The sequence below is a fragment of the Styela clava genome, chromosome 11 (assembly GCF_964204865.1).
Source record: "Styela clava chromosome 11, kaStyClav1.hap1.2, whole genome shotgun sequence".
In the NCBI taxonomy this organism is placed as follows: domain Eukaryota; kingdom Metazoa; phylum Chordata; class Ascidiacea; order Stolidobranchia; family Styelidae; genus Styela; species Styela clava.
In genome coordinates, this window is record NC_135260.1 from 18,380,001 (window position 1) to 18,390,000 (window position 10,000).

General features: G+C 55.2%; 1 non-coding gene across 1 annotated transcript in view; it reads right to left on the reverse strand.

The window, feature by feature from the left end:
- LOC144430249 (small subunit ribosomal RNA) overlaps window positions 1-1,643 on the reverse strand; it is a 1,810-nt gene extending 167 nt beyond the window's left edge. The window contains exon 1 of the ribosomal RNA XR_013479404.1: window positions 1-1,643. This exon is cut by the window's left edge and continues 167 nt beyond it. This is a non-coding gene — a ribosomal RNA (small subunit ribosomal RNA).
- Between the last annotated feature and the right edge of the window lie 8,357 nt (window positions 1,644-10,000).

The window sequence follows — 10,000 nt, forward strand, 5'->3', positions numbered from 1 at the left end:
GGTGTGTACAAAGGGCAGGGACGTAATCAACGCAAGTTGATGACTTGCGCTTACTGGGAATTCCTCGTTCAAGGGAAACAATTGCAAGTCCCTATCCCAATCACGAATGAGGTTCAACGGGTTACCCGGACCTTTCGGCCTAGGTTAGACACTCGCTGCTTCACTCAGTGTAGCGCGCGTGCGGCCCCGGACATCTAAGGGCATCACAGACCTGTTATTGCTCAATCTCGTGTGGCTAAACGCCACTAGTCCCTCTAAGAAGTTAGACGCCGACCGAGAAGGTCGCGTAACTATTTAGCATGCCAGAGTCTCGTTCGTTATCGGAATTAACCAGACAAATCGCTCCACCAACTAAGAACGGCCATGCACCACCACCCACAGAATCAAGAAAGAGCTCTCAATCTGTCAATCCTACCTGTGTCCGGGCCGGGTGAGTTTCCCCGTGTTGAGTCAAATTAAGCCGCAGGCTCCACTCCTGGTGGTGCCCTTCCGTCAATTCCTTTAAGTTTCAGCTTTGCAACCATACTTCCCCCGGAACCCAAAGACTTTGGTTTCCCGGAAGCTGCCGGAAAGGTCGTCATGGTAACGCCTCCCGATCGCTAGTTGGCATCGTTTATAGTCAGAACTAGGACGGTATCTGATCGTCTTCGAACCTCTGACTTTCGCTCTTGATTAAAGAAAACATTCTTGGCGAATGCTTTCGCAGTAGTTCGTCTTCCGCCGATCCAAGAATTTCACCTCTAACGGCAGAGTACGGACGCCCCCGTCTGTCCCTCTTAATCATTACCTCGTGCTCCGAAAACCAACAAAATAGAACCGAGGTCCTATTCCATTATTCCATGCAACACTATGCAGGCGAACAGCCTGCTTTGAACACTCTAATTTTTTCAAAGTAAACTTATCGGCCACCGCCGACACTCAGTCAAGAGCACCGACGGAGAACCGAAGGTGAGGCGAACGCAACCAGTGACACGCCTTGCGACGGACCGGCGGCGCTCGCCCAAAATCCAACTACGAGCTTTTCAACCGCAACAACTTTAGCATACACTGTTGGAGCTGGAATTACCGCGGCTGCTGGCACCAGACTTGCCCTCCAATGGATACTCGTTAAGAGTTTTAGGATGTACTCATTCCAATTACAGGGCCTCGTTAGAGTCCTGTATTGTTATTTTTCGTCACTACCTCCCCGTGTCGGGAATGGGTAATTTGCGCGCCTGCTGCCTTCCTTGGATGTGGTAGCCGTTTCTCAGGCTCCCTCTCCGGAATCGAACCCTGATTCCCCGTTACCCGTTATCACAAAGGTAGGCACGTAGCGTACCTTCGACAGTTGATAGGGCAGACACTTGAATGATACGTCGTCGGTGCAGAGACCGTACGATCCGCGTGGTTATCCAGAGTCATCAAACGTCACAGGACGAACCCGGTCGGTTTTGATCTGATAAAAGCGCGCCTCCCAAAGTCGGCGCTTAATGCATGTATTAGCTCTAGAATTACCACAGTTATCCACTTCGCTTACGAGACCAAATAAACCAAGACTGATTTAATGAGCCATTCGCAGTTTCGCTTTACGAGAACTCGTACTTGCACCTGCATGGCTTAATCTTTGAGACAAGCATATCACTACTGGCAGGATCAACCAGATAGCTGCGACAGCTGCGCTCGGCCCTTGCTGGGCCGCCCGGCGCGTGCTCGTCGCATTCGTTTAAGACCGAGGCGATCGCCTGCGGCCGTACTCAGCTTCGACAGTCGCTGGCCGCGACGTCCACGCTCTCGCCGGCAGTGCCAGGCGGAGCAATTTGCGTTTTTTCTTTGCTCGCCCTCTCTCGGGCTCGATCCATTCAGTTTCGCACAAACAAGAGCTCTGCCGGCCGCCTGCAGCGGTGCCTAAAACCCGGGCATAACAATGCGACCGTTCTGCTAGGCCGACAAGCGCTCAAGCCAGACGCTCGATCGAACGCCCCCTACATATTAGTCGAGACAACGGCTCGCTCATTAGCATCGCGTTTGTACTTTAACTTTTTTTGGCTCGGCTTCTTTCGACGCCGATGCCGGCGACGCAGCACTCTCTCGCCCGCCAGCCACCGAGAAAAGGGTGCGCTCCGACCGGCCCCGCACCGCTCTTTCTTGGCTCATTCGAGTTTACTGGCTTTCGCTCTAACATGCCTTACCTAGGGTTAGGTTAGTATGCTTGCACGTTGGTACTTTAACTTTTTTCGGCTCGGCTTCTTTCGACGCCGATGCCGGCGACGCAGCACTCTCTTGCCCGCCAGCCACCGAGAAAAGGGTGCGCTCCGACCGGCCCCGCACCGCTCTTTCTTGGCTCATTCGAGTTTACTGTCTTTCGCTCTAACATGCCTTACCTAGGGTTAGGTTAGTATGCTTGCACGTTTGTACTTTAACTTTTTTCGGCTCGGCTTCTTTCGACGCCGATGCCGGCGACGCAGCACTCTCTCGCCCGCCAGCCACCGAGAAAAGAGTGCGCTCCGACCGGCCCCGCACCGCTCTTTCTTGGCTCATTCGAAATTACTGTCTTTCGCTCTGACATGCCTTACCTAGGGTTAGGTTAGTATGCTTGCACGTTTGTACTTTAACTTTTTCCGGCTCGGCTTCTTTCGACGCCGATGCCGGCGACGCAGCACTCTCTCGCCCGCCAGCCACCGAGAAAAGGGTGCGCTCCGACCGGCCCCGCACCGCTCTTTCTTGGCTCATTCGAAATTACTGTCTTTCGCTCTGACATGCCTTACCTAGGGTTAGGTTAGTATGCTTGCACGTTTGTACTTTAACTTTTTTCGGCTCGGCTTCTTTCGACGCCGATGCCGGCGACGCAGCACTCTCTCGCCCGCCAGCCACCGAGAAAAGGGTGCGCTCCGACCGGCCCCGCACCGCTCTTTCTTGGCTCATTCGAGTTTACTGTCTTTCGCTCTGACATGCCTTACCTAGGGTTAGGCTAGTATGCTTGCACGTTTGTACTTTAACTTTTTTCGGCTCGGCTTCTTTCGACGCCGATGCCGGCGACGCAGCACTCTCTCGCCCGCCAGCCACCGAAAAAAGGGTGCGCTCCGACCGGCCCCGCACCGCTCTTTCTTGGCTCATTCGAAATTACTGTCTTTCGCTCTGACATGCCTTACCTAGGGTTAGGTTAGTATGCTTGCACGTTTGTACTTTAACTTTTTTCGGCTCGGCTTCTTTCGACGCCGATGCCGGCGACGCAGCACTCTCTCGCCCGCCAGCCACCGAGAAAAGGGTGCGCTCCGACCGGCCCCGCACCGCTCTTTCTTGGCTCATTCGAAATTACTGTCTTTCGCTCTGACATGCCTTACCTAGGGTTAGGTTAGTATGCTTGCACGTTTGTACTTTAACTTTTTTCGGCTCGGCTTCTTTCGACGCCGATGCCGGCGACGCAGCACTCTCTCGCCCGCCAGCCACCGAGAAAAGGGTGCGCTCCGACCGGCCCCGCACCGCTCTTTCTTGGCTCATTCGAGTTTACTGTCTTTCGCTCTGACATGCCTTACCTAGGGTTAGGCTAGTATGCTTGCACGTTTGTACTTTAACTTTTTTCGGCTCGGCTTCTTTCGACGCCGATGCCGGCGACGCAGCACTCTCTCGCCCGCCAGCCACCGAGAGATGTGTGCGCTCCGACCGGCCCCGCACGCCGCTCTTTCTTGGCTCATTCGAGTTTACTGTCTTTCGCTCTAACATGCCTTACCTAGGGTTAGGTTAGTATGCTTGCACGTTTGTACTTTAACTTTTTTCGGCTCTGCTTCTTTCGACGCCGATGACGGCGACGCAGCACTCTCTCGCCCGCCAGCCACCGAGAGATGTGTGCGCTCCGACCGGCCCCGCACGCCGCTCTTTCTTGGCTCATTCGAGTTTACTGTCTTTCGCTCTAACATGCCTTACCTAGGGTTAGGTTAGTATGCTTGCACGTCTGTACTTTAACTTTTTTCGGCTCGGCTTCTTTCGACGCCGATGCCGGCGACGCAGCACTCTCTCGCCCGCCAGCCACCGAGAGATGTGTGCGCTCCGACCGGCCCCGCACGCCGCTCTTTCTTGGCTCATTCGAGTTTACTGTCTTTTGCTCTAACATGCCTTACCTAGGGTTAGGTTAGTATGCTTGCACGTTTGTACTTTAACTTTTTTCGGCTCGGCTTCTTTCGACGCCGATGCCGGCGACGCAGCACTCTCTCGCCCGCCAGCCACCGAGAAAAGGGTGCGCTCCGACCGGCCCCGCACCGCTCTTTCTTGGCTCATTCGAGTTTACTGTCTTTCGCTCTGACATGCCTTACCTAGGGTTAGGTTAGTATGCTTGCACGTTTGTACTTTAACTTTTTTCGGCTCGGCTTCTTTCGACGCCGATGCCGGCGACGCAGCACTCTCTCGCCCGCCAGCCACGGAGAAAAGGGTGCGCTCCGACCGGCCCCGCACCGCTCTTTCTTGGCTCATTCGAGTTTACTGTCTTTCGCTCTGACATGCCTTACCTAGGGTTAGGTTAGTATGCTTGCACGTTTGTACTTTAACTTTTTTCGGCTCTGCTTCTTTCGACGCCGATGCCGGCGACGCAGCACTCTCTCGCCCGCCAGCCACCGAGAAAAGGGTGCGCTCCGACCGGCCCCGCACCGCTCTTTCTTGGCTCATTCGAAATTACTGTCTTTCGCTCTGACATGCCTTACCTAGGGTTAGGTTAGTATGCTTGCACGTTTGTACTTCAACTTTTTTCGGCTCGGCTTCTTTCGACGCCGATGCCGGCGACGCAGCACTCTCTCGCCCGCCAGCCACCGAGAAAAGGGTGCGCTCCGACCGGCCCCGCACCGCTCTTTCTTGGCTCATTCGAGTTTACTGTCTTTCGCTCTGACATGCCTTACCTAGGGTTAGGCTAGTATGCTTGCACGTTTGTACTTTAACTTTTTTCGGCTCGGCTTCTTTCGACGCCGATGCCGGCGACGCAGCACTCTCTCGCCCGCCAGCCACCGAGAAAAGGGTGCGCTCCGACCGGCCCCGCACCGCTCTTTCTTGGCTCATTCGAAATTACTGTCTTTCGCTCTGACATGCCTTACCTAGGGTTAGGTTAGTATGCTTGCACGTTTGTACTTTAACTTTTTTCGGCTCGGCTTCTTTCGACGCCGATGCCGGCGACGCAGCACTCTCTCGCCCGCCAGCCACCGAGAAAAGGGTGCGCTCCGACCGGCCCCGCACCGCTCTTTCTTGGCTCATTCGAAATTACTGTCTTTCGCTCTGACATGCCTTACCTAGGGTTAGGTTAGTATGCTTGCACGTTTGTACTTTAACTTTTTTCGGCTCGGCTTCTTTCGACGCCGATGCCGGCGACGCAGCACTCTCTCGCCCGCCAGCCACCGAGAAAAGGGTGCGCTCCGACCGGCCCCGCACCGCTCTTTCTTGGCTCATTCGAGTTTACTGTCTTTCGCTCTGACATGCCTTACCTAGGGTTAGGCTAGTATGCTTGCACGTTTGTACTTTAACTTTTTTCGGCTCGGCTTCTTTCGACGCCGATGCCGGCGACGCAGCACTCTCTCGCCCGCCAGCCACCGAGAGATGTGTGCGCTCCGACCGGCCCCGCACGCCGCTCTTTCTTGGCTCATTCGAGTTTACTGTCTTTCGCTCTAACATGCCTTACCTAGGGTTAGGTTAGTATGCTTGCACGTTTGTACTTTAACTTTTTTCGGCTCTGCTTCTTTCGACGCCGATGACGGCGACGCAGCACTCTCTCGCCCGCCAGCCACCGAGAGATGTGTGCGCTCCGACCGGCCCCGCACGCCGCTCTTTCTTGGCTCATTCGAGTTTACTGTCTTTCGCTCTAACATGCCTTACCTAGGGTAAGGTTAGTATGCTTGCACGTTTGTACTTTAAATTTTTTCGGCTCGGCTTCTTTCGACGCCGATGCCGGCGACGCAGCACTCTCTCGCCCGCCAGCCACCGAGAGATGTGTGCGCTCCGACCGGCCCCGCACGCCGCTCTTTCTTGGCTCATTCGAGTTTACTGTCTTTCGCTCTAACATGCCTTACCTAGGGTTAGGTTAGTATGCTTGCACGTTTGTACTTTAACTTTTTTCGGCTCGGCTTCTTTCGACGCCGATGCCGGCGACGCAGCACTCTCTCGCCCGCCAGCCACCGAGAAAAGGGTGCGCTCCGACCGGCCCCGCACCGCTCTTTCTTGGCTCATTCGAGTTTACTGTCTTTCGCTCTGACATGCCTTACCTAGGGTTAGGTTAGTATGCTTGCACGTTTGTACTTTAACTTTTTTCGGCTCGGCTTCTTTCGACGCCGATGCCGGCGACGCAGCACTCTCTCGCCCGCCAGCCACCGAGAAAAGGGTGCGCTCCGACCGGCCCCGCACCGCTCTTTCTTGGCTCATTCGAGTTTACTGTCTTTCGCTCTGACATGCCTTACCTAGGGTTAGGTTAGTATGCTTGCACGTTTGTACTTTAACTTTTTTCGGCTCTGCTTCTTTCGACGCCGATGCCGGCGACGCAGCACTCTCTCGCCCGCCAGCCACCGAGAGATGTGTGCGCTCCGACCGGCCCCGCACGCCGCTCTTTCTTGGCTCATTCGAGTTTACTGTTTTTCGCTCTAACATGCCTTACCTAGGGTTAGGTTAGTATGCTTGCACGTTTGTACTTTAACTTTTTTCGGCTCGGCTTCTTTCGACGCCGATGCCGGCGACGCAGCACTCTCTCGCCCGCCAGCCACCGAGAGATGTGTGCGCTCCGACCGGCCCCGCACGCCGCTCTTTCTTGGCTCATTCGAGTTTACTGTCTTTCGCTCTAACATGCCTTACCTAGGGTTAAATTAGTATGCTTGCACGTTTGTACTTTAACTTTTTTCGGCTCGGCTTCTTTCGACGCCGATGCCGGCGACGCAGCACTCTCTCGCCCGCCAGCCACCGAGAAAAGGGTGCGCTCCGACCGGCCCCGCACCGCTCTTTCTTGGCTCATTCGAGTTTACTGTCTTTCGCTCTGATATGCCTTACCTAGGGTTAGGTTAGTATGCTTGCACGTTTGTACTTTAACTTTTTTCGGCTCGGCTTCTTTCGACGCCGATGCCGGCGACGCAGCACTCTCTCGCCTGCCAGCCACCGAGAGATGTGTGCGCTCCGACCGGCCCCGCACGCCGCTCTTTCTTGGCTCATTCGAGTTTACTGTCTTTCGCTCTAACATGCCTTACCTAGGGTTAAATTAGTATGCTTGCACGTTTGTACTTTAACTTTTTTCGGCTCGGCTTCTTTCGACGCCGATGCCGGTGACGCAGCACTCTCTCGCCCGCCAGCCACCGAGAGATGTGTGCGCTCCGACCGGCCCCGCACGCCGCTCTTTCTTGGCTCATTCGAGTTTACTGTCTTTCGCTCTAACATGCCTTACCTAGGGTTAGGTTAGTATGCTTGCACGTTTGTACTTTAACTTTTTTCGGCTCGGCTTCTTTCGACGCCGATGCCGGCGACGCAGCACTCTCTCGCCCGCCAGCCACCGAGAGATGTGTGCGCTCCGACCGGCCCCGCACGCCGCTCTTTCTTGGCTCATTCGAGTTTACTGTCTTTCGCTCTAACATGCCTTACCTAGGGTTAGGTTAGTATGCTTGCACGTTTGTACTTTAACTTTTTTCGGCTCGGCTTCTTTCGACGCCGATGCCGGCGACGCAGCACTCTCTCGCCCGCCAGCCACCGAGAAAAGGGTGCGCTCCGACCGGCCCCGCACCGCTCTTTCTTGGCTCATTCGAGTTTACTGTCTTTCGCTCTAACATGCCTCACCTAGGGTTAGGTTAGTATGCTTGCACGTTTGTACTTTAACTTTTTTCGGCTCGGCTTCTTTCGACGCCGATGCCGGCGACGCAGCACTCTCCCGCCCGCCAGCCACCGAGAAAAGTGTGCGCTCCGACCGGCCCGGCACCGCTCTTTTTTGGCTCATTCGAGTTTACTGTCTTTCGCTCTGACATGCCTTACCTAGGGTTAGGTTAGTATGCTTGCACGTTTGTACTTTAACTTTTTTCGGCTCGGCTTCTTTCGACGCCGATGCCGGCGACGCAGCACTCTCTCGCCCGCCAGCCACCGAGAAAAGGGTGCGCTCCGACCGGCCCCGCACCGCTCTTTCTTGGCTCATTCGAGTTTACTGTCTTTCGCTCTGACATGCCTTACCTAGGGTTAGGTTAGTATGCTTGCACGTTTGTACTTTAACTTTTTTCGGCTCGGCTTCTTTCGACGCCGATGCCGGCGACGCAGCACTCTCTCGCCCGCCAGCCACCGAGAGATGTGTGCGCTCCGACCGGCCCCGCACGCCGCTCTTTCTTGGCTCATTCGAGTTTACTGTCTTTCGCTCTAACATGCCTTACCTAGGGTTAGGTTAGTATGCTTGCACGTTTGTACTTTAACTTTTTTCGGCTCGGCTTCTTTCGACGCCGATGCCGGCGACGCAGCACTCTCTCGCCCGCCAGCCACCGAGAGATGTGTGCGCTCCGACCGGCCCCGCACGCCGCTCTTTCTTGGCTCATTCGAGTTTACTGTCTTTCGCTCTAACATGCCTTACCTAGGGTTAGGTTAGTATGCTTGCACGTTTGTACTTTAACTTTTTTCGGCTCGGCTTCTTTCGACGCCGATGCCGGCGACGCAGCACTCTCTCGCCCGCCAGCCACCGAGAAAAGGGTGCGCTCCGACAGGCCCCGCACCGCTCTTTCTTGGCTCATTCGAGTTTACTGTCTTTCGCTCTAACATGCCTCACCTAGGGTTAGGTTAGTATGCTTGCACGTTTGTACTTTTACTTTTTTCGGCTCGGCTTCTTTCGACGCCGATGCCGGCGACGCAGCACTCTCCCGCCCGCCAGCCACCGAGAAAAGTGTGCGCTCCGACCGGCCCCGCACCGCTCTTTTTTGGCTCATTCGAGTTTACTGTCTTTCGCTCTGACATGCCTTACCTAGGGTTAGGTTAGTATGCTTGCACGTTTGTACTTTAACTTTTTTCGGCTCGGCTTCTTTCGACGCCGATGCCGGCGACGCAGCACTCTCTCGTCCGCCAGCCACCGAGAAAAGGGTGCGCTCCGACCGGCCCCGCACCGCTCTTTCTTGGCTCATTCGAGTTTACTGTCTTTCGCTCTGACATGCCTTACCTAGGGTTAGGTTAGTATGCTTGCACGTTTGTACTTTAACTTTTTTCGGCTCGGCTTCTTTCGACGCCGATGCCGGCGACGCAGCACTCTCTCGCCCGCCAGCCACCGAGAGATGTGTGCGCTCCGACCGGCCCCGCACGCCGCTCTTTCTTGGCTCATTCGAGTTTACTGTCTTTCGCTCTAACATGCCTTACCTAGGGTTAGGTTAGTATGCTTGCACGTTTGTACTTTAACTTTTTTCGGCTCTGCTTCTTTCGACGCCGATGACGGCGACGCAGCACTCTCTCGCCCGCCAGCCACCGAGAGATGTGTGCGCTCCGACCGGCCCCGCACGCCGCTCTTTCTTGGCTCATTCGAGTTTACTGTCTTTCGCTCTAACATGCCTTACCTAGGGTTAGGTTAGTATGCTTGCACGTTTGTACTTTAACTTTTTTCGGCTCGGCTTCTTTCGACGCCGATGCCGGCGACGCAGCACTCTCTCGCCCGCCAGCCACCGAGAGATGTGTGCGCTCCGACCGGCCCCGCACGCCGCTCTTTCTTGGCTCATTCGAGTTTACTGTCTTTCGCTCTAACATGCCTTACCTAGGGTTAGGTTAGTATGCTTGCACGTTTGTACTTTAACTTTTTTCGGCTCGGCTTCTTTCGACGCCGATGCCGGCGACGCAGCACTCTCTCGCCTGCCAGCCACCGAGAAAAGGGTGCGCTCCGACCGGCCCCGCACCGCTCTTTCTTGGCTCATTCGAGTTTACTGTCTTTCGCTCTGACATGCCTTACCTAGGGTTAGGTTAGTATGCTTGCACGTTTGTACTTTAACTTTTTTCGGCTCGGCTTCTTTCGACGCCGATGCCGGCGACGCAGCACTCTCTCGCCCGCCAGCCACCGAGAAAAGGGTGC